The sequence below is a fragment of the Trachemys scripta genome, chromosome 2, assembly GCF_013100865.1.
Source record: "Trachemys scripta elegans isolate TJP31775 chromosome 2, CAS_Tse_1.0, whole genome shotgun sequence".
Taxonomy (NCBI): domain Eukaryota; kingdom Metazoa; phylum Chordata; order Testudines; family Emydidae; genus Trachemys; species Trachemys scripta.
The window spans coordinates 242,135,674-242,161,396 of record NC_048299.1 but is presented as its reverse complement, the minus strand read 5'-3'; positions in this window follow the sequence as shown (position 1 = coordinate 242,161,396).

Genomic DNA, 25,723 nt, shown 5'->3' with positions numbered 1-25,723 from the left:
CATCCAAGTGAACTTTGAGCTAAATTCTCCTCTCACTTTACACAAAGCATAAATCCGGCATAAATCCATTGCCAATTCTTGTCTCTGAGTAGAACTCCAGATTTACATTCATAACAAGCAGCAGATTTTGGTGTTCTATATCTTTGATACCATCCTGTGGGACTGACACAGAGAACAAGTATCATCTACCAACATCACTTCTTGTAGTCTCTACAGCAGTCATCATTATGAAGTCAACACTTACCCACAGTGGTATATAAGCAGCAGTTATTCCTTATTCTAAATAGAGGGAGGTAACTACTTTGAAGTAAACTGTGGGTAAATGTTGACTCTAATGGTGACCACTGCAAGTGCTCCTCTGAGGTGTCTCATTCAGGTACTCACCCAGTTCCTGCTTAACTTCTGAACAATTATGGGATCACAACCAAAGTGTGAGTGAGTGAGCTAGATTGGCATATACCTACTTCTTCTCAGGTGCATGCACCATTAAATACTCTTGCTGAAAGTCCAATTCAAGTAATGTATATTTTGTGTATACAGGATCACTACCCACACTGCCACATTACACTCAATAAATAAATACTGACCCACCCCTCTTCAAGAAACAGGTTCACAAAAATGCATAGTATTTTCCCCATATGAACTAAAATCTTCCACTTGAATGCAAGTGTTGTCATCTCTACTGAATATCAGAGACAGGCACAAACTTAAAAATGTGGCAGAATGAAAAGGAAAAGAGGCAATCTCTTATCAAAGGAGTAATAGTCATTCAAAAAATAATTATATAAAAGCCAATGTAAGCTGGTCTTTGTTACACACTATTTTTTATGAGGGATTTCCATTGCAATAAACTGTACTTATCCAACAAAGAGCATAAGCCCACAATCACCTTTGCATCCTATCAAATCCACTGAACCTTAGCAATATTCAGTGTTTTCTAAAGGGATCACACATGTCATTATTAAACCCTTTTCACTGTACTGTTTTGAACAGAAATATTTTCCTGTCAAACATTTTCTTTTCAGTTTTCTTCATAAATCATATATTGATATTATCTAAGCTACCTACATTCCTTTTTATTATCTACATAGAAAATTTATGGGGAAAAGTGGATAGGAGCATCAAAGGGCAAAAGAAGGGAGAGGGTGGACTGACAAATGTAGAGAAAGAATTGGAGTGTGTCAGATTTGGAAGCTTTACAGTCTGACCACTCACATTTTGTGTGAGAATGCCTCAAAACGAGAATGAGCGGTACCACAGAGAATAAGGATACATGCACATTCCAGATGAGAACATTTTTTTTTTCCTGAGTTTGAGCACAGATACACCAACTGAAAGCTGGGAAATACTGTTGCTAAATTCTACCAATTACGTTAATTTACTTGCTTTACATAGCGTACATTTGGTGAATATTCATTTACTTAAAAGGCTTTCTAGCTTGCTTTCACTGAACTATTTTTGCATTGGTCATTTTCTGTTTTTCAGCTGTTACAAATATTTATCACAGAGTGAGGATTATTTTTTTTCTAGCTTTAAATAGTCCTGAACAGATTGATTAATCTAAACAAACACCCTGATCCTTCAATGTGCTGCAATTGCTTTGTACTACATGGTGCAGAACAGACTTAAACCCAGCTTAACCAAACATGCAAAGAGCCAACAATATTTCCTCTCCTGGCTGCCAGGGTCGGGAGTCCTGGTTGTGGCTGCCCTGCCTCCTGGCAATCCCTTTGCGGATATGCCTCTTGGGGATGTTGACAGATCTGCTCCTACTACATCTGCCCCGTTGGGGATGTTGATAGATGACGCACTTTGGAGAAGCGCTAACTCTAACTTACACTAATACAGCCACGCCAGCCCAGGATCAAGCAGTCCAAAAAGTGACTTAAAGCCACCTTTGCATTTCCCTCCTGAGTTGCACTGTGAGTTCCCCAGCCACAGCTGAGGATCAGGGCCAATAACTGCATCAGTTTTTGTACCCAAAATAGAGAAGTAATGGAAAAGTTAAAAAACATCTTTATGTAAACCCTTGTGATGGAAAACAGCCGTACAGCAGTTCTCGTCCAAGAACACTGTTACAAAGAAGCAGTTTTTTTGATACTACTGTATATGTTATAAAAGTGTTCAACGGCTAAACTCCATTAGAGTTATATTTGTATTACAGTACGTTAGGCTGCTCAGGTTGCAAATTCAGCTTTGGCTATTTAAGCTATTAGAAAGGGTTTGGAGTCAACATGATCAACTCCTGCTTGAAACGGGCAGGAGGAAAGGACTTACTTATAAGCTTGAGTGATGTTCATATCTCTGCTGCATCGTCCCTCCTTCAGAGTGAGGCTGGCAGAGATGCAAAATGTCAAAGGAGCTGTTGTCCAGGGATCCTGAGGAAACCACATGTCAGACTCCATAAATCCCACCCTGAACACAGAGAGCCCAGTATTCTCTCAAGACCTCATTTTGCCCCATTGGCTTCCAGACAGAACGTGGTTTCGGTGACTACCCTTGTCCCCTTTGGTTCCTGGAATTAGTCCATCGGTAAAGGGAGAACCTGGCACAGAGAGCAGCAGTTCCCCAATTTCATCTCCCTCTAACTGGAGTGTCATCTGGAGCTGAGGTGCTGCATTAACATGGAGGGAGAGAAGCTATGTGGAAGGAGATGATGCCATTCCTTTGCATGGGATCCCCCACTCTATTTGGATCTCCTTGATTTTGCTCACCTCTGCACTGCACAGTGGAAGGGAACAAAGAGCCCTTCACAAAACAATCGGTCACTGGCATGAATCTGAGTCAGGTCAGTAGTGACTAGAGATTGGCTCAAGTTGCAAAGTGTAGATTCAGAGGCACAAATTCTTCCCAACTCTGGGGTTTTTCAGATACAGGTTTCTAGTGCAGGCACATTGCCAAAAGTGTCCAAAAGCCTATGGTATGTCTACACTTGGAGCCAGGGGTACGATTCCTAGCTCACATAGACATACTTTTGCTTTCATTGAGCTAGCGCATTAAAAACAGTAGTGGAGCCCTGGTAGTACGGACAGTGGTGAGTGATGGCATGGGCTCGCCATGCCGAGTACATACCCCATGGGGTTCAGGTACATGCCCCCGCTCGCCACTGTCCATGCTACCCCAGCTACACTACTACTGTGCACTAGTGCACTGAGAGCTGTTGCAAATATGTCTAAGTGAGCTGGAAATCATGCCCCCAGCTCCAGTGTAGACATACGCTACCTGTCAAGTCATTTGTATATAATTAGTTGCACGTCTGAGTCCACTTCCTAATGAAAAGCTTTCAGCTACAAAAATAGCCAGCACCATTATTACCCTTTCTGGCAATCTGAAAAAGAGACTAAAACACGAATAGTTAAGGAGAATGAATTGCAGGGGCTCCCCTAGGATAAGGTAGAGCCACAGTGAAGTGTAAGTGGAGAAATTTATGCTTGTACTGCCTGAGCCTGTTTTAGGGCTTAATAAAGGACCTCTTACCATATCTAGTATGATTGCCCATTTCTCGGTCTGCTTATACAGGATCTATGTGCCTAGTCATAATCTTTTTGAGTTCTCCTCCCAGACCCCATTCATGACGACAACACTCCACTGTATATGGCTCAATTCAACACAGACGGCAGTCTGAGGTCAAGAGAGGCCTAGGACTGGGATAGCAGGGATGCTGCAGAGCAAGACTGACATTATGGGCAAAGCTCTGGAGAAAAGCTTGCACTGCCACACAATGCCCGCCTTGAGCTAGTGCTGTAAGTTCTTCTTTTCACTTTGATGAACACACTATTCCCTTTAAGCTTTTCCAAAGGATCATTTTGACCTGGCGCAGCCTATGAAAATTGTATCCTTTGGTTTTAATACCTTCCATACAAGCTTCTCAAACATTAGTCAGCTGAGCTGCAAACCAAACTGAGGGGACATGGACATTTCTAGCTAGAGGGATGGTCCCCTGCTGGAGGAGACTACCCAGGCTAGCTATCATTGAACTAAAAATAGAATGTAGCTGCAACAGTATGAGTAGCAGGAGGGGCTCGCTGGCCCCCTGAGTACATGCCTAGGGTTTCTGAAGGGCACATACTCAGGGCAGCTACATTCTCTTTTCAGCATGCTAATGGAATGAGAGCTACTGCAGGTATTTCTCCTTAACCTAGGAATCACACCCCCAGGTAGAAGTGTAGACATATCCAGAGTTAGGTATTGTAAGCCCCACTTTGCAAATGGGGAAATTTAAGCACATCAAGGCTAAACGACTTGCCATAGACCACACACAAATTTTGTGGCACAGCTAGAGAAACGGAACACATCTCCTGACTTCCAGTCCCACGTCAGTCCTAACCACAAATGCATACTTCCTCCTAAATTTTTAAAAAATGATAGATGATGTAGTCTATTAGGAGAGGGCTAAAACCACAGAGGAAGCCCAGAATGTCAGTCTTCTATTTTCTATTTTCATAGTAGCTCCTCCTCCTGTATTGAAAACAATAGGAGAACAAAAGAAGGGGAGTAGCTACAAGAAAGAAAACTAAGCCCTAAATCAGAGCTAGGTGTTATTAAATAACTGGAAGAAAGAAAGAGAGAAAGAAAATGATGGCTCATCAGCACTATTTCTTGTTGTTTCAAGCAAAAAAGCAGACCTCTCATATACAAATAAGGGTATACCTTTTCTTGCTCATTGGTAACCAAGATCATCAGACTAAAGACTAGATAAGAGAATGAAGATTTTGCAATTTCCAAAGCCCTTTACAAATCAGATCATTAAGTCACAGGAATCATACATTCATATACAAACACAATCAATTATTATTTCTCTTTCCTCCTTCACATAAATCAATTTTAGAATGTGTTATGGAGAAGGAAATTGACATTATACAACATACAGATGTCCTGAGAACTCTGAAAACTGTTGACTGAGCAAGCTACCTGAGAGATCACCTTTCCTTCATTTCAAAGCATGTATTCCCTAATTTGGCTAATGCTGAGAGATGTGTCTCTTCATAGGGTCATGTCCCTTCCCCTTTGGAAAACAATGGAAGAGGATTGTATAAAAAACTCTCAAAATTCAGACATATGGAATCTTGTCTGTAATTTGTGTTTGGGAGGAAGAGTTGTTTAAATTATATACATAAATCACACCATTTACATAAATGTTATCTATGGATCTCTGACAGTGACAGTCCATATAAGCTAACATTTTTACCATGTGCAGCCTATGAAACCTGGCCTTCACAACCTTTGTCATGAGAACAGAATAGTTGCTGTGCTGTTTTTGTTCTTGGCACATTCCTTTAACTAAATCATAATAGCAACATTTCCTTTCTAGTTAATGTGAATTTACTGCTGATGAAAGGTACCAGATTAGCAACTCTGGAAACTGAAGTCTGCTATTTATCCAGGGAAACTAGCACAATATATGTAATGGGAGTGCAAATTACCACCCCACCAAAGTACCTCAAAACTGACATGCCGGAGACACTTCTACAGGCAAACAGGTAGTTCATACTCCATGTATATTTAGTTCTTGTCCTCTCTAGTGAATTTGCCAACAAGGGTGCCAACTGGATCCAACTGAAAAATTGGATCAACTTTTTAAAAACATTTTAAATTAAAACTTCACCCTGATTTTATGTCAAAATTTCAACAAAACCATTTCATTGTAATTTAGAATTTTGAAAACTTCCAACCAGCTTCGAATGCCAGCTGTAGGGGCAAGAGCTTGCTTTTGATATAATGACAATTATTAGCGTAATTTTAACCTCACGTCTAGTCTGAGAAATGTGGCATTTTTCATTTGACATTTTCAAAAGAGCTGATAAAATAAAGGGAAAACATTTTGCATTTTTTTTCTTATTTTTTTCTTCCCCACCCTCCAAACTTTCAAATTTTGACCAGCTTTATGGGTGGTCAAATGGGGCAGGGAGGGAGAAATGCAAAAATTTCAGCAAAATGTTTCCTTTTAATTTTTCAAATTGTGAATGTTCAAAATTGCAAAATTCAAATAATGTTGCTTACCTGTACTTTCCAGTATTTTGCCTTTTAACTTGTCTGCCCAAAATAGATTCTGTATAATCCATTTCTGATGGTAGGTATTGCCAAAACAGGTAGTTGTTTGCAAGAGACATGAAAATAAATAGCCGTACCCTCTCTGTAATGTCTCATATCTATAGTTCCATTTGAGGTGCAAAAGGATATAGCTTTTGCTAGTTCAGCTTTGTTATAGTTCAGAGCAAATTATTAACTTCATACTATCTGTATTAAGATGAAAATAGTAACTGAGAGAAAGAGTTTTTCTGTGTGGCATGTAGGATTGTACCTGTTTTAACTAAATCTCCTCTTTGATTCTTCTTTCACAGGCAAGTTTAAGATGGTTTAACTTGTCTTCATGTTATACAACAAATGCAAAATCCTACACTAATAGAATGTTAAAGACACACTGAAAAGTCATGGAGGCCACAAGCCTGCAATTGGATCCACATGGGTGAACGGATCCAAGTAGCATGGATACAAATGAAGGCTTAGGCCTATGTCAGCACGTGCTGAAGTTAATTTTCACCTAGCAATCTGAACTTAAAACTGAACACACCTTTCAGTGTTAGCCAGAGCCAGACACCATAGGTATCTTATCAGCCCAATCCCTCCATTCACCAACTTCACTTTTGACGGGATTAAAAAGATTTGGGCACGTAACCTGAAAATAATGCATTTTATTATATGTGTATGTCACATCAGATTGTTTTATCAAGATCATCCTTTCACAATGTGTTAAGCTATGTTGCCTTGCAGGCCACTTTTGTGATGCAATCTACAATGGCATGCTGTATTGGACAAGACAAATGCAAGGTATATGCTATAAATGCAACATGAAATGTCTGAAACAGAACATATCACATCCAAAACAATGAGCAACAAAAGCCTTTGCAGGACAATCCAGATGCTGAAAAACTCTCTTCAGACAATGCCACTTGCAAACAGTTCCTGTGAGCAACCAACTTTCAGATTCATACTTGAACGAACAAATGTAGACGCTAAAGAGATTTCAGAACTATACTTGACAGGGGGCCATTATATGTGCTGTAGAATCTTTATCTGCCAAACATATAACCAGGGTCAACATCTCCTCTCCATTGAGGACAATGATGTTGCCCCATTGTCAGTGAAAGGAGACTTTGGCTCAGATCATGACAGCAAAGAGTAAAACACTTAAAGACCATAAAATTTTAGTGTACTATATCAACTAGAACAGTTAGATAACTTATGAGTCGGCCTTAGAATATATTACTGGTTACACATGAAAAGTGTTTATTTATAAAATCTTAAGTCCCTCTTTTTCTTTTGATATGCTAGCTGGCTCACTTTCACTACCAATGGCCAAATTCAGAGGTGATGTATAAGATGGTGTGAAATAGACTCCCTTACGCCTACTTATACTCATTCACCAATGAATCGGGATGACTACACTTGTGCAATTTACATGCTGAGGAGCCAAAAGAAGAGGCAGCCCACTTTAACTTACCCCTTCCTGCTAGTTACTTTTCTTTGCTTCACTCCTCTCCTTCTACCCTTCCGTATGTGAGTTCCAGTAACACAAACTTCCTTAAATTCCCTTAAATGGGTTTAAGAGTTCCCTTACATGGACTTGGTTGGCCAGATCCACAGGTGATGTGGTAAAGGTGAGGAAAATTACATTTTGGTAAGTGGGTGTGAGTCTAAATTAATCGAAGGCTACATCCTCACTACAGGGGGGGGGCGATTTAAGATATGCAAATTCAGCTACGCGAATAGTGTAGCTGAATTCGACGTATCGGCGCCGACTTATCCCGCTGTGAGGACGGTGGCAAATAGACCTCTGCGGCTCCCCCGTCGACGGCGCTTACTCCTACCTCTGCTGGTGGAATACAAGCGTTGATATGGGGATCGAATGTCACGTCCCGACGAGACGCGATAATTCGATCCCCGAGAGATCGATTTCTACCTGCCGATTCAGGCGGGTAGTGTAGACGTAGCCTAAGTAAATGGAAATGGAAACTAAGTCTGAGGGAAATTAAATTGTTGTAATGTACTTATGGGACAGGGCATGGAAGAAGGTGTAGGATACACCAACTCAGACTCCCTCTAGACATATAGAACTCAGATTCACATTTGAATTTGGCTCCTCTTATCAATCAAATATATCCTAGTCTGTAGACACCAGTACATTTTGTGCAAAATCCTTAAAAGGATACTGTTACATTTGCCTAGGCCACAAATTGACTTAGCTTGACATATCTTAGGCTTTGCCCTACAGGCACAGATTCCTTTCAAACAGTCTTTGCACAGCATAATGCAAACAAGAACAATTGCCTGGTTTGCTATGTGACCCATTGTACCAAACAAGTATTTACATGTGTCTCATGTCAGGTGACAGTGACGTGTGCGGTGGCAGGTGACAGTGCATGGTCACCTAAGTCTGATAATGAATTGGGCATTTTGGGGAAGGAGGAGAGGGGATTTCTTGCTGTGTTGTACCAAAAACAAGTTACCAAAAATCAAACCAAAACAAAAAACCAATATGCACTCACCTATATAAGGTTATCACAGAGTAGCTGGTCCCTGTGGGGAGACTGAGGCCAGCTCCCCTGGACCATAGCAGGGGAGCTCAATCCAGCCAATTAAAGAGGGCTGGGCTGCACCTGGGCCTATAAAGGGCTTATGATGAGGCAGTTGAAGAAGAACTGAGACAGGCTGAGCTCTCGGGAAGGCAAGCCATGCTGGAGTGTTGCCAGCTCTTGTGGTGGATCCCTGGAGTAAGGGATTCATGGAAGCAGCCTTGTGGTTGCTGCTCCAGGAAAGGAGCAGAGCTGACTGAGGCTGGGAGGCTGCCAGGAGGTGGAGTGCCAGAGACCCCTGGGAGTGGTGGCCCTGAACCTGGGGCCAAGGATTGTGTTCTGTTTTGTGTGCCAGGCTCTATGAAAGAACTACACCTCCTTGAAAAAGACTGGGCATGGCAGCGCATGCTTTGGAGCTGGAGAGAAACACAGTTCAGTGGCAAAGGCATTACCATGAAAAGGCTGCAAAAGCACAAATGGACAAAATCAAAATCTAACCCGAATTGTTTGCAAAACCAAAGCCCTCTTTTTGGTTAGGTTTTGATTTTACTAAATTAAAGCCACCAACCATTTTAAGCTGGGTCCCATTTTATCCAGCCTCCATCATTTTTTGGGTAAATGGCTGCAATTTCATCCCATTTCCATTTTAAATAGATTTAGTTAAACATGGGATGGTTTTGGTTTTCCAAAATCTCATTGGTTGGCTTTTGGTTTTACTAAACCAGATCATCCAAGGATGATTCAGATGTGGATTCAATTTTCTCGGAACCCCTCATGTTTTGGGCAGTTGGGGTAAATGGTTCCAGTTTTGGCCCTTTTTTAGCCAAGAGAATCTTCATAGCAATGTTTTACTTGGAAAGGGCAAACATATTACAGCAAAGATATCCCAAAGGCAGAAAAAGTGAAACTGGACTGCCATTCTAGCTCATGTTAGTTCTGTCACAGGGGTGGCAAACTTTTTGGGCCGAAAGCCATATCTGGGTGGGGAAATTGTATGCAGAGCCGGGGCAGGGGGTTGGGGTGTGGGAGGGGGTGCGGTGTGCAGGAAGGGGCTCAGGGCAAGGGATTGGGGCAGAGAAGGGGTGCGGGTCATATGAGGAAGGGGGTTGGGGTGAAGGAGGGGTGCAGGGTGTACGAGGGGGCTCAGGGCAGGGAGTTGGGGTCAAAGGTGCAGGCACAGGACTTAGGGCAGGGAGTTGGGGGGCGGAGTGCAGGAGGGGTTCGGGCTCCAGGGTGGGAGCGGGGCCGGGGCCGGCTCCCTCCCTCCCTGCCTGTCTGCCTGCCCCGGCCCTGGCCCCGCACCGCTCCAGGAAGTGCTGCAGCCCCTGGGGGAGGGGGACGAAGGGCTCTGCGGTGCGCTGCCTTTGCCACGCCTCCAGGTACCTCCCCCAAAGCCCCCATTGGCCACGGTTCCCCATTCCCTGCCAATGGGAGCTGCGGGGGTGCCTGGATGCGAGGGCAATGCACGTGGAGCCCTCTGCCCCCTCATCCGGGGGCTGCTTCTAAGAGTGGTATGGGGCCCAGGATGCCATGGGGGGCAATCCCACGGGCTGGATCCAAAGCCCTGAGGGGCCGAATCCAGCCCGTGGGCCGTAGTTTGCCCACCCCTGTTCTATCAGGTGAACACTGACAATTCCAAAACCACTTGTCAGAAAAATAGTTCTATGGTCCCATTTTTGAATCCTATCCATCCTGTATGCCCAGGGACTGCATATACGCACTCCAAATGCAGTCCCTAACGCATGGCAGTAGAAATTATAGCATACAGCCATCTGCACAGCAGCTATTCCACAGTGCAGCAGCTGAGCATGCAGTCACCATTTTCTCCTGTTGCTGACATGGGTTAATAGGGACAGAGCCAGGAAGCAAAGCAGAAATAATAGTGATTTGATCCAAAAGGGAACATAAAATAGAACTGTAATGAGCAGGCAAGCAAAGAGTCAGCAGCACGATGTGTCTGTGAGAGAGAGCAGCAGCCTAGCACAGCTGCATCCCAGAGACCCAATTTGTAATGACTCAGCATATTTCATGCCAAAAGATTTGCCCACCCCCACAACTGTAGACGGTTAGAGGTGGATGCCTTGGACCAAATCCATCCCTGGTGTAAGCCCATGGAAGTCAATGGAGCCATGCCAGTGATGAAGGCCAATTGTGCATCAAGAAGTGATAAGCAGCTGAAAGAGTGTCAAAGCAAAAGAGGACTTCCCTTTCTAAGAACTTGGGAGTCTAGTATTACTCGTCTCTATTTCCTGCTGTCCTTTCAATTCATTCAAGTATTAGGTGGGAAGCCAAAGCCTATTAATTATCCGTAGCTAAAGAGATGGAATAGATAAGTCTCCCAGAAAGGATTCTGAAATTTGATCAGTTTTATGGATTTGGGCCAAGAGATTATCACTAGGCAAAGCATAAGCCTGAGGCCTGCTGCAAGTCAGTACTTAATGTGAGGAAATGTTTTCCAGACCTTAAGAACTATACCTGGCAACTGCGTGCACTGATATGATAGAATGGGAACATTTGCCAGGATTTTGTAATATGTTAAATATACAAACATGTTTGTCCAGCCCCACGCAGACCTATGGTGCTACATAAAAGATGAAAATGTCATAATGGGGTATGCTATCAAAGGACTGAGGCATGGCCTATCTTTTTGTAGGGACAATTTTGCACTCACCAAATAATGAATCATTCTCACAAATGTATGTACAGATTAGAACAGGTTGAAAATAGGAAAACAGGGAAGGTCAGAAAATGTGGACAAATTAGACAATAAAATAAAATAAAAACATCAAAGTTTCCCCCGGAAAACAGACACTGTTCACAAAAAACTGAATTTATTCAGAAAACAAATTTTTCATCAAAAACCAGTTTTGATGGAAAAATTTTAAGCAGACCATGTACAAATACCTCTACCTCCCTGATTTTAACCTGTAATCAGGCAGTTAGAGGGGCAAAAATGAGATTTCCATCCAAAACTGAACTGCATTCAAAGCTCAACAATCCACACTCCAATGATGAGTGTAAAATGGGGTGCACATTTTAGGTGTGCAAATTACACCTGCAATAAAGGAGGCTGCCCTGCTGAAAATGTGGCCCAATATGAGACTCTTCCCCATAAGAGAGTTTCTCTGAGGGCTAATTATTGCATGTATTGATGATTGCCTAGCATTTGAACAGTTATTTGTGTTTTTATTATGTAAAAATAAAAAGAGATTTCAATTAGAAGGTTTAGCTCTCAGACAATTAAGGATACACACCTTTTCTAACCAGGTTAAAATAATTTCAATCATCAATCAGAAAAGGATCATACTTATTTATGACAAAAAGGTGGGGAAGAATAGTTGTGTGGCTAAAGCATAAAACTGAGGGTCAGGTAATCTGGGTTCTAGTCCTGGCTCTGGTTGTTTTCAATGGAAAGTGTGGGTACTCATGACCTCTGAAGATTAGCCATTTTTATTTTCATAGATTCTAAGGCCAGAATGGAACACCGTGATCATCTAATTTAATCTCCTGTATAACACAGGCAACAGAACTCTCCCAAAATAAATCCAGTTTTAAGTAGAGCAAATCTTTTAGAAAAACACCCAATCTTGAGTTTAAAAATATCAGTGCTGGAGAATTCACCACAACCGTTGGTAAATTGTTCCAATGGTTAATTACCCTCATTGTTAAAAATGATGCCTGATTGCTAGTCTAAACTTGTCTAGATTCAATTTCCAGTCATTAGATCTTTTTATACCATTGTCTGCTAAATTGAAGAGCCCATTATCAAATATTTGGTTCCCACATTGGTACTTATAATTTGATCATGTAACATTTTAAAAAACATATTTATTTCTCAACTTGTTTACATTTTGCTTTTCATTCAATCAATCAATTCATTGATTCATTCAGTTTAGTTTTTGTTTCCTGTCAGTTTCACTTCTTATGCATCAGCACAATATTGTTAATTTGGGTCTCACATAACAAAGAAGAATGCTTACATGAAAAAAAAGCTTTTTTTATGTGAGAATGTGCCAACTGCTAAGGGGAAAAAAAACTACAGACAAACATAACATTTATGAGCACTTACCAGCTGGAAGATAGAGATACAACAAGCACCAGCCAGTTACAGAATGGTGACTTTAGGGCTGCAGCTGCTCGTCTCTGTCAAATTTAAAGGGCAATCCTTCAATAGAGCTTGCTGGGGGGAAAATCACATATAAGGGCAATCCTATGCTTTAAAGTAGGGCAGTTACCCAGGAAGGTAGAGTTGGGGATAGAGGTGTCTTCTGCATATCACTGCTATATCATATTTTAAGATGATACTTTTTATTAACAGTTTTTAATATACATAGTTTGCTTCAATAGATATATGCTTTTAAAACATGAAAAGGGGCTTTGCCAAATATTTACCAAGAATGGGATAATATTTAAAGACATACAGCTTGATTCTGAGCTGGTGTAATTGGTATAATTCCAGTGACTTGAACTTTGCTGATATACACCTGCTAAAAATATAGTCTCACCTCTGTGTGTGTGCATGTGTGTATTCACTCAAAATACCAGTTAGATTTTAAACATTAGGTTGGGGGTCTTGCTCTCTGTCCCAGCAGAGATTACGGAAAGCCTGGAGTTTATTCACTTGGTCTCATGGTGGCAGTAGCAAAAATGCTATGGTGCTGTTCATATAGGAAACCTGGGACTGGCAATGACTTCAAGAATAGAACTCTTGGGGTAGGGATAGAGATTGGGTGCATCACAAACAGTATGCTCATGGTCTTTCTAAGCATTGGTCAGACATTACTGTTGATTAGATGCTAATCCCACGGTATTTTCTCTGCCTGGTTTGAGACGGGAATGTGGAGAGGTCACACAGGGAGACTGCAGCCTCTTGAGCAGCATGGGGATGAGTTTTGGGATGGCAGACTCCATGGGGTTATTTGTGGGTAGAAAAGGAGTGGAGGATGATATCAGATGTGTCTAAAAACTGAAGCATCCACTGGCCATGATTCCCATATAGGAATGTGTGAAGTGGGCTATGGATGCTGCTACAGCCTATCTGATACAGACTAGACACGGTGATGCTCTGCATCCTGGCACTAGGTTAGGGAGAAGAAGCTGTCTCCCATAACTTTTACATTGATGAAAATCCTGGGAATTAGCCCACAGCCTGCTTATTTGGGCTGTACACTGGCAATTTCTGTAGGTGGAATTGATGATGGATTCATTTTCCTAATCTGCATAGTGGCTGAGGCAGCCCTCACAATACCTGTGTTCTGTCTTTGCGAGAAGCAAAAGTGGGTAGATCTGCCTAGTGGCAGTTCCCCTTCTGCCTACCTTCTGCCTGTGGCCAGACCGGGCACCACCATGGATTTGGGCTTCACAGAACACAGGGATTGTGCAACATCTGCATGACTCCCCCAAGTTCTCTCCCTACTTGCTTAGTGCACTGCATCAAGACTCTTCACATTGTGGATGAGGGGACAAGATTTGTCTTTAGGGAATAGTGGCATAACAAATAGAGAATTCCTCATGGAAAAAAGATAGGCTAATTTTTATACAGTAAAGGCAGAAGGAATTGACTGGTTAAAACATGAGAGAATCCAAACACAATGATCCAGTGTGTAGATCAAGATTGATAATGAGGAGGAAGATGAAATTCATCAAGTAATAATCAAATGTCCACTGACCAATTTAAAAAGTCAGGTATTTCCTTTAATAAATAACAGGTATAAAACAATAGCTGGTGGAACAAAGAGATGCAAAAAATCTGCATCAAATTACTGTATCTTTGATTAGAAGAACTAGTAATGATGATGTTTTAGCAAAATTGGGTTTTGGCAGCTTTTTCAGCATCCATATATAGCCTGAAATGTTGCTTCTGAATACCAAATTAACAAAAAATCTAGGTCTCCTGTTTCTTCTGAGTTCCATTCCACTGACTTTCAAATCACTGAGTGATTTAGTATACCAGGGAGTTTCAGAAACAGAATATACTTGGTGGCATTTCAAGTCTAACATTTTACTCAAATGTGCATTGTGCAACCCAGCAGATTGTTTAACCGAATCAGCTACAGGGGTCAACAAACATGACTCAGCTATGAACTTACTGAAAGGGTCCAAGTTGATATATTTGGGGGGGGGGGATTATCTAAAATAAACCACAAGATTGGGTTTCAAGGCTTTAAATTTAGTTTAACAATTAAGTGATCTGATAAAACAGGATCAGAAAGAAAGGTAGCACAGTCCCCTGGTGGTAACTAAAGTCATTCTGTGACTGTGAGAATGAATAAGAGTATCAATAATCTCTGTGACACTGTTAAAATCTACTAGAATAAGCTTTGCATATAAAAGGCGTTTAATCTAGCGAGTCCTTAGCCATTAAAACTCTCAATAATCAAAACAGGGTTGAAAGGCAAACAAATTAAACAAAATCCAGTGATTAACAAAATACCCAATTGAATAGTCTATGGTAATTTCATGAATTATACACAATAGTTCACAATGCAAGAGTGGCAGGACTGGGGGGTGGGGGGAAAGAAATACTGTGTTTGAAAAAGAGAAATTTGCCTGAATCTGATCTCTTAATTTTTTGGCTATTCTTTCACCCACCACAGTTGTGTGGTCTGTTTTTAGAGAAAAAAGAAGCCAAGTGCACCTCCTTTGGCCAGTGTTATATTATCTTGAGACTGGAGTCAGGTTTCTCTTCAACAATTGAAGGCAACATTGTTGTCTTATGTGTTATCAAGCCTTTTGTGGATAAAGACCATGCCACAAACCAGAGCAAACTGTACCAAATGCAGAGAAATGTATCTGTACAAAAAAAAGTTTTCCATTATACTATTGAGAAAACATCTGTTGCTAATACATTTCATTTTTAGAAGAATGACGAGTAGCTGTGTCCCTCAGGAGATGGATTGATTTAACAAGCAATAGATTAGTTTTAAGAACAAAATCTTCATCAATGCTCAGTGCCCTTCCCTCACTCTGAAGAACCAATCTGAGGACAGAGAGGCTAAACAGGATGATTCAGGAGGCATTATAATTTGAGCTAGGTGCATTGTTAATTGTCCAAAAGCATGAAATATAATCATGATGCACTGTTTTCTCACTTTCTTTATTCTTTCTCATCTTCCTTTAGTGTTTAACAGTTTCCAAGGACAATAAAATACATATAAACTATTAGGGAGAAAATGAAAAGTCAAGAATGTCTGTGAAATACCCATGACCCAGGGGCATATAGGAAATACCCTTGGTACTAATATACAAGGCCGACTCCAGGCACCAGCCTTCCAAGCAGGCAATCTGCAAGGGACGGCAGTCCATGTGTTTTTGCCCCAAGCAGCGCGCCAAATTGCCGCCGCGGACGGCGAGGGCAGTCCGTGTGTCGTTAGGGCGGCACGCACGTTTCCACGGTAGCGGCAATTCGGCGGCAGTTTCTATGTTCAGCTGCCCGTGACGGCAATTTGGCAGCAGTTTCTGTCTTCCGGCTGAAGACAGAAGCTGCTGCCGAAACGTGCGTGCCGCCCTAATGGTACACGGACGGCCTCCACCATCCGCGGCGGCAATTCGGCGCGCTGCTTGGGCCGGCAAAAACAGTAGAGCCGGCCCTGCTAATGTAACACATGCTCCAAATTTGTGAGGGCTGCCATTTTTGATAACATTCTCCAAGGAGTTGCTTCCTCGGACACAACTACATCATTTCAGGTATAGTGTATGTTTTTTTTTTTTTAATTTTAACTGTAAATTTGTTTCTCATGAAAGATGAATAGAACAGACAAGAGCAAGGAGTGTAGGCAGTCTTGGTACAAGCTTCTTCACACCATGCTGCAGTGCACCTCAATCCTGGACTAGGGTTCCAGTTCTGGGTCTTTCTTTGAGGAGGATTGAAAGCTGTGTGATGTTTTCTGATGTGAATAAATAGCCAATAGGCATTAGACTGAGACCATGACATTCATTTCACTCATAACTTAACTCAGGTCATTCTCTGCTTTGAGCTCTCCATCTCATCTTTTGCTTCTGAGCCCTCTCCTCAGGGCTGCATCTCCCTTCCTCTCTCTGCTACCACAGCACACTCACTTACCTGTCAGAACACCTCTGCTCCCAGGATCCACTTCCTCCCTAAATATATCTCTCCTCTCTCTCTCTCTCTCTCCCTCTCAGTCATACTGGTTCCTTTTCATTCCAGGATCCCATCTTCTATGTTGTCAGTCTTTCACTCTTCGTTTCAGGTTTCTCTCTGTGTTACAAATCTCCCCCTCCCACTACAATATAACCTTGCCATGGTACTTCCTATCTAATGTTTAATACATGTGCTATCATGCTACCTTCTCAGGGCGGCCACCACTCAGCCACACAAAGTTCCAATGCTCCTAATACCATCCTCACCCACTAATTACTCTTTCCTTCCTCCTCCCATACCATTGTTCAGCCTGTATTAGTCACTACAGGTGAATGACTGGTTAGGGGTTGGGTAAGTGGGTGAATTGTCTCTCATACTCTTCCCTGTCATTCAAATTCCCATATCATACCCTAAGCATGTACAGTGAAAGTGAATCCTCTAAAGATTTATATTTGCTAGGAAATACTGACTATATGAAATTTGAATGGTATTGAAATTTCCCAGAATGAGATCTCTCATTCCAGGTGTTAGCTACGTCATTACTTTCCTCCTCTGAGCCTTCCCACTTTTGCATTTCTGAGCCAGATGGAAGTCTCATAGGCACTCCATACTCAATAGAGCTTTGTGCACCAAAAGCTGATTGAGGACCCGTGGCAGCAAGGTGAAGAATATTATATAATGTACAAGGGTACAAAGAGAGCAGAGGATTTAAGCAGTTTTGCTAAAGGGAAACTCAAAAAGATTCATGATTTTCCCATGGGAGGGAAAATCAGAAAAACAGATATAGAAAGTGAAGAATTACAAAAGGTAAATTCCTGATCGAAATCTTAGAAATATTACTTCTGCACTGATAATGCTAACATATGTGCCATACACACAGAGACAATATATGATCACCTATGACAGAATGACAAACACTTCTAGCAGCCATATCAGTTATTCTCATGTACTTTCAAGTGGGATCAAATGAAATAATGTATCTGAGATTAGTCATATGGTAGATTTTTTAACAATGAAGATTCATGATAAAAGGAAACAAAAGTAAAATTTCACCTATGCCCTTTGAACTTGTGTCCTATCAAAGCCCAGAGCCTGCCTCAACAGAAGTCTACAAGGATGGAGGATATATACAGTGATATGAGCAAATAGAGGAAGAATGCTATTGTGGAACTTACACAAGACTGAACATTAAGGAGATCTGGGTTCATTTCCTGGCTGTGCAACATACTTGCTATGTTATCTTGAGCAAGTAGAGTAAATCACTTTACCTTCCAGTGCTTCATTTTTTCAATCTGTAAAATAGGGGTTATGACAATTCTTTACTTCACCTGGGTCTTGTGTGATTTACTTTCTGTGAGGAATCAGAGTAACAGCCATGTTAGTCTGTACTCCTGTTCTTCTTTTTTCTGTGAGGAAAGAGCTCTAAGATCCTTGAATTGAAGGTGCTATTGGAATGCAAAATGTTACTTATTTTAGTCTCAAGTTTGACTTGTCTCAGCTTTGGGAAAAGGTGAGTGTTTGGAAATTGGTGAGAGTTTCTGAGCAGATGCCGTTTAGGCTGGAGAGAACTGGAGGAAGTTCTGAACTGGGATGGAATGGATTGAATTGGTAGGACAGTGTACAGTGGGAGAGGAGGGTGTGAGTGAACTGAATGTCTATGAAGGGGTGTGCTAGAATGCCTCGGTAAGAGCTAGATTGGTGAAGAAGAGGTTGAGTTAGCATGCTAAAAACAGAAGTGTAGTCAGGGCAGCATGAGTGGTGGGAGGAGCTAGCCACCCTGACTACATACCTAGGGTCTCAGATGGGATCATACTTGTGGTGGCTAGCTTGTCCCCTAGCTCACATCACCACGGATACACTTCTATTTTTAGCACACTAGCTCAATCAGGGCGAGTGCAGATATGTCTCCTTAAACTGGAAATGATATCTTCCCGCCATTGTGTAGACATATCCAGACTCAGAAACAAAATATAAATATGCTTCCTGAAAGGTTGCAATGTAACACTACTTTATTTCTAAGAATCCAGAACTCTAACACACAAGAACCAGAAACAGAGAGAAAGACATCAGAGGGGTAGCCGTGTTAGTCTGGATCTGTAAAAAGCAACAAAGAGTCCTGTGGCACCTTATAGACTAACAGACGTATTGAAGCATAAGCTTTCGTGGGTGAATACTCACTTTGTCAGATGCATGAAGTGCATCTGACGAAGTGAGTATGCACCCACGAAAGCTTATGCTCCAATACGTCTGTTAGTCTATAAGGTGCCACAGGACTCTTTGTCGCTTTTTAGAGAGAAAGACAGAGCAGCTTGCTTCCTAAGGCAGAAAAGAACAACTCAACCCTCCTTACACTAAGCTGGCTCTTTGCAGACTAATTGCTGTTGGAACCAGATTCCATGCATCCCTTCAGAGCCCCCTAGCTACAAGCAGGACCAAGAAAACTCCAGAGGAAGTGCTAGCTGACCATTTTAATACAGTTTTCAATATACCACAGCTAGGTACAGATTAAACCACATCTCCATGCAAGAGGGGGAGGAGATACATGGCTGCCTATAGTTGAAGTCTTTGGGCTCTCCTGAGCCTAAGGGCTGCTCCTAACTAGTGACACTAGTTGTGCTGGCCACCCCAAAGAGGGTTGACACCTGTCCAGGTTTCCCAGGATTGTCCCTTTTTTGAGGGAGCTGTGCTGGGAAATCTGAACAGGTGCTCAGTACATACTGCCAGCTATCCAGTTTTATGGGCTCAGGATCATCCCAGAGGTCCTGGGGTTTTGTACCTCAGAGGTGGCAACCCTGACCCCAAAAAGGGAAAGGAGCACCATGGCCTCATCCCTGCATCTCCCTGCAGAGCTAAACTTCCATAAGGGGTCTAGCAGTGGGTGAAATCCTACTTCTGTCTCCAGCAGCTCTGTAGCACTCACAGGCAGGCTAATGCCTTAAAGGCACAACTGAGCTTTTAGACTCTAAGCTGCTTGGAACTAGAACTTTGTTTCCATCTGTACAATTCTGAACATGCGGTAGGTGCTCAATTAATACTACAAACATGGCTATTATTGTTATTTATTATTGGGTACATATTAGGCCTCACTCCAGCCTCCCTTTTCCCCCTACACTTTTGTGGCTGCAAATCATTACAAGACCTCTGAATTGTTATTTGTACCAAGTGCCCCATTCTATCAGGTTATTAGACATCTAAACGACATCAGTGGGGCCTGCAATTTACTAGTGCAAAAAGGGAGGCCAGATTTAAAAGTCAGGCCCTTTGTGTCAGGTAAAACCCATTATGGTAAATCATCTGTTTTTAAATGCAGAGGGCTGGCTTGTGACTTTAGGCACAGCTCTCAGGAAGGGGCGGTGTGTAAACTGCTCTGCCCCAGGAGACGCTGTGACTCAGAGATACACTCTGAGGTACTATTCCTTCATAGCCTCTCCTTGCTTTGTGCAGGGTGGGGGCTAGAAATTTGCTGCTGGTGGCGGATAGCAAATTGTCATACCCTCTTGTGCTGTTTCAGCTGCACTGTCCAGCAAGTATGTATGTATATGGAAGGGTAGTGGGTGGAGCCCAAACTCTGCTCATTCTTTTCCCCTATCCTTTCCCACCTGCTGCAGAGGGAACAAGCGAATGAGGGAACAGCATCATCTGGGTCTTACGTACCTGGACTCTAGGTCTAGGTAGCCCTCACAGAGGCAGAAGGGGAACTGTTACTCTCATATGCGGGTGTGCAGTCCAAGTCAGAATTTAACCTTTCATGTTCCGTAGGCGCACCTCGAAGTGTGTAATAGGCACGCTGTACAAACTGGAAAAATAAAATATAAAATAATCTTCTGCTCTGTTCAGATTGCTTCTGGATCTGCTGACAGCACCACTGAGAGCTGTGATCTGGTTTCATACTAAAACACTCTGCTCAAATTGAAATAGAGAAGTGGCAGTCAGCATGAAGGGGAAGCACTGTCAGAGGTTCAATTTTCCTATGAAATATTTCGATGAACTGGGACTGAAAATACAGTTGGAGTGGAGGCAGGGAGAGGGGAAGAATCTTCAGCTGGGTGGAGGAAGGGAGAAGGAGACAATGATTTTTATTTTAAACATATGTACAAACCGTGGCTTTGAAGCAGGATCAGAGTGGGAACCTACAGCTGTAAGCGGGAGGGCAGACAGAGGAGATGATTATTATTTAAATATATTTATTAAATCATTGATGTGAATGGGGGAATCAAGGTGAGAATATGCAGCTGGGAAATGGAGGGCAAAGGTGGATCAGTACTTTTATTTAAAATGTATGTGTTAAACTGGGCTCAATGTGGGAACCAGGGGCACTACACTGTAGTGGGAGGACCACAGGAGAACACTAGTTTGTAGACCTGTCACTTTAAAATATGCACATTCCTGCTTCCAAGAAATCTTGGAGTGAGTGCTGTTCAAAGCTCACAGAACTGGAGAACTTTTATTTTAAAGGAGTGAGGGAGAAAGCTTGTTCACCTGCTGGGCTCTCTTTGCTAAGCTCTCACAGCTCTATTACAAAATTACTCCATAAACTTTTACAACTGGCCGCATGCCAGTAGAATGTCATTATTAATTCTGCTATGTAAAGTGCCAACAGAACTGAAATGCTCTTGGGGAGACACTGCAAAAGACATACAAAACCCCAGACCTTTGGAGAATGGGGTGGGGGGGAGGTTCCTCCATATGGACCCCATATGTGTTAATGGAGTTTTTACCAGAACATAGGTCAGGCATGAGCAAGAACAACCAGTGCCAGTTCTGTTTCCACGTTTGCAGGAGTAAATTTAAGGCTAAATAAGGATTTATTTATGGTGGGGGATCTTATAGAGTCCTCATGCATATATACGTTCTGGGATTCCAGAGAAGTCTGACCCTTCTTTATTTCTACGATTTAAATAAGAACAAATTCAGGCAATCATAAACAATCCAGGGAATAAAGGACACTATAAAGCCCCGAGTCTAAAAATCTCAGGCCACATGTTAGTGTATATCTTAATGTCAGAGGCGGGCTCCAGATACAGATTTCATTGCCAAAGTTAGGGATATTCAGATCTGAAATTAGTTTGGGCCCTTCTCCACTTTATATCTAATGAAAACATTGTGCATCAGGCCCCTATAAGCTCACAGTCAGCCTTTGAGGCCCACAATGCAGTTGGCTTCAGTCCTCTCCCTCTCTGATTTGGTGTAGATTGGAACATCAGGACCAGTCTTAGCAGATATTAAAAAAAATAGAAGGTTGTTAGTACTTTCACATGAACCAACAGCCTTAAAAATATAAATCACTCTCCAGGGTAAAAGTTTTGCCAAAGTTTAATCCTAAAGATCTCAGGTTATTCAGTGTCCACTCTGCATCCTCCCAGTATTGGCTGTGTTTTTGCAGGACCACAAAAAAAGTGCTAAAGGGGGCTCTGCAGAAGTTTATCTTAGTTTCTGCTACTTTCAGTGCCTCTGATTCTATAGTGCTCTGCAAATGATCCTCATTTCAACAAACCACACTTAAAGCACATGCTTAAATTAAGTGTGTTCAAGTCCCATGGACTTCACATAAAGATATGTGGTAACAAAAGGTGATTAAAATAAAAACAACACATTTTTCTAAAGCACTCCCCAAAGAAAATCCTCAATGTCAAATCACATTCAATTATATTATTATTATTGCAGTAATTCTGAAAGGCCTGAATCAGATATTGGGGTCCCATTGTGATGGATACTTTACAAACATCTTAACTTTGAAAACCAAAATGCTCAGTTGAACAGTAAGTCATTTTATGGCACCATACTCTTACTGAGGGTTGGTAAACTTGGAGGAATCATTTACAACTCTATGCTTGTTATCAACAAGTGCCACTAACAGTCTATAATCTATTTGTGGTTTAAATTTTCACCAATAGGTGGCTCTAGCAAATTTTATATTTGTTGCATGATAACGATTATTTACAAATAATTTAGGGCCGGATTCAGTAAAGCACTTAAGCACATCTGAAAGTCCATAGCTACTTGCTTGCTAAACAGGACTTTTGCATGTGCTTAAGGGTAGAACTTTCAAAAGCTCTAAGTTACTTAGGTGCCTATGTCCAATTTTCAAAAGTGACTTAGGCCAATATCCACAAAGAATTTAGACTTGATTTCAATGGAAGTTAGGAGCCTAAATACCTTTGTGAATCTGGGCCCTAGAGTTCCATTGATTTTCAATAAGACTAGACTCCCATGTGCCTAAATTACTTCTGAAAATGAGACAGATGTTACTGAAAATTTTATCCAAGTGTTTTCCTGCATAGGAATGCTTTTTTAATCAGGGCCTCAGACAACATCGATCTATGTATCTCACTAGGTACTCTTCTTATCATCACACTAGACCCAAGACTGCTCCTCATATACAGGGTGTTAAAAAAAAATCTTATTACATTAAAAATAAAACATAATGGGGCCTGCATCATTATCTCTTGGCTAAGCATGATTAGTACCTTTTGGGTCTTTTGAGTTATAGAACCTCTTAAAATAATAAAATTAGTAATTAAAAAAGAAAATATCATCTTGCTCCTTTCCTGCCAATAACAGACTGTTTCCTATACTTTCCAATGTCTTATCTAGTCTAATGTTAGATACCTCAAGTTATGTGGCAATGTCACTTCTTCCCTGAGGAATGAGTCCACAGATTAGAAGAGCTCGATTTTGGACATTCTTCCTGATACCCAATCTAAATTTTTCTTTTCTTAGTTTCAATTAGATTTAGGGGTTTTCTACATGTGAAAGTCAATCTGGAATAAGGTAGGGCATGAATTTAAAGCAGATTAACTATTCCTCATTCACTTCATCTGTGGATGCTCTTATTCCAGAATATGAGTACCTTATTCTGAACTGATCCAAGGCCTGGTCTACACTACGAGTTTAGGTCGACTTTAGCAGCGTTAAACCGAATTAAGCCTGGACACGTCCACACAACGAAGCCCTTTCTTTCGACTTAAAGGATCCTTTAAACCGGTTTCTTTACACCACCTCCGACGAGGGGATTAGCGATAAAACCGGCCTTTGCGGGTCGGAATTGGGGTAGTGTGGACGGAAATCGACGTTATTGGCCTCCGGGAGCTATCCCACAGTGCTTCATTGTGACCGCTCTGGACAGCACTCTCAACTCAGATGCACTGACCAGGTAGACAGGAAAAGACCCGCGAATGTTTGAATTTCATTTCCTGTTTGCTCAGCATGGAGAGCACAGGTGACCACGCAGAGCTCATCAGCACAGGTAACCGTGATGGAGTCCCAGGATCGCAAAAGAGCTCCAGCATGGACCGAACGGGAGGTACGAGATCTGCTCGCCATATGGGGAGATGAAGCAGTGATAGCTGAACTCTGTAGCAGTAAAAGAAATGGAAAAGTATTAGAAAAGATCTCCAAGGCCATGAAGGACCGAGGCCATAACAGGGACACACAGCAGTGCCGCGTGAAAATTAAGGAGCTACGGCAAGCTTACCACAAAGCCAGAGAAGCAAACGGAAGGTCCGGGGCAGAGCCGCAAACTTGCCGCTACTACGCGGAGCTGCATGCGATCCTAGGGGGTGCAGCCACCACTACCCCAACCGTGTGCTATGACTCTCTCACTGGAGAAACACACAGGGAAGACGGTTTGGAGAACGAGGAAGATGACGATGGAGGTACTGTAGGTAGCTCACAGCAGCAAGGAAGCGGAGAAACCGGTTTCCCCAACAGCCAGGATATGTTTGTGACCCTGGACCTGGAACCAGTAACCCCCGAACTCACCCAAGACCCTCAGGGCACACAGGAGACCTCTGGTGAGTGTAACTTTGTAACTATTTGTAAACATTACAAAAAAAAAAGCAAGCGTGTTTAATGATTAATTTGCCCTGGCAATCGCGGCCAGTACATCTACTGGAAAAGTCTGTTAACGTGTATGGGGATGGAGCGGAAATCCTCCAGGGACATCTCCAGAAAGCTCTCCTGGTTGAAATGGGGTGATTTTATTAAGGGGACATTCAGAGGCGCCCGTTCCTGCTCTTCTGACCAGAAATGTTCCCCGCTGTTAACCACGCGGTGGGGGGAGGGGTGAAGTGATCATCCCAGAGAATCGTGTGTGTGTGTGTGGGGGGGGTTTACTTGTGTTTGTGCCGCATGTTAACCGGGAAACCGGAGCCCCCTCCTTTTACATTGAAACCCCATTTTAAATGGACAGCCCAATTCATCCTTGATATGGGAAATGCACTGCTGTTTGCAACCTTTCCCGCATGTTAAGAAGGTTAAAAAAGCCAAAACACTGTGGCCTACCATGGCTGCCTGCAAGCCGAAATATGCGACCTTGTAATGAAAGAGTGTACCCATTGTTCTCTAAAATGTGTCTTTTTTAACCACCTCTCCCTTCTCCTCCACCAGCTGCAAATGTTTCTCCTTCGCAGAGGCTCGTGAACATTAGAAAGAGAAAACGTAGGACGAGGGACGATATGTTCACGGAGCTGCAGATGTCCTCCCACGCTGATAGAGCACAGCAGAATGCGTGGAGGCAGTCAATGTCGGAGATGAGAAAAGCCCAATATGAACGAGAGGAGAGGTGGCGGGCTGAATCGCGGGATGAACAGAGCAAGTGGAGGGCTGAAGACGATAGGTGGCGTCAGCTTGCAGACAGACAGCAAGAGGCAATGCTCCGTCTGCTGGAGCATCAAACTGATATGCTCGAGCGTATGGTTGAGTTGCAGGAAAGGCAGCAGGAGCAGAGACCGCCGCTACAGCCCCTGTGTAACCAACAGCCCTCCTCCCCAAGTTCCATAGCCTCCTCACCAAGACGCCCAAGAACACGGTGGGGGGGGCCTCCATCCACCCAGTCACTCCACCCCAGATGATCGCCCAAGCATCAGAAGGCTGGCCTTCAATAAGAGTTAAAGTTTTAAAATGCAGTGTGTCCTTTTCCATCCCTCCTCCCCCACCCATCCCAGGCTACCTTGGCAATTATCCCGCTACTTCTGTGAGGAACTAATAAAGAATGCATGAATGTGAAAAAACAATGACTTTATTGCCTCTGCAAGCGGGAGGGGAGGGT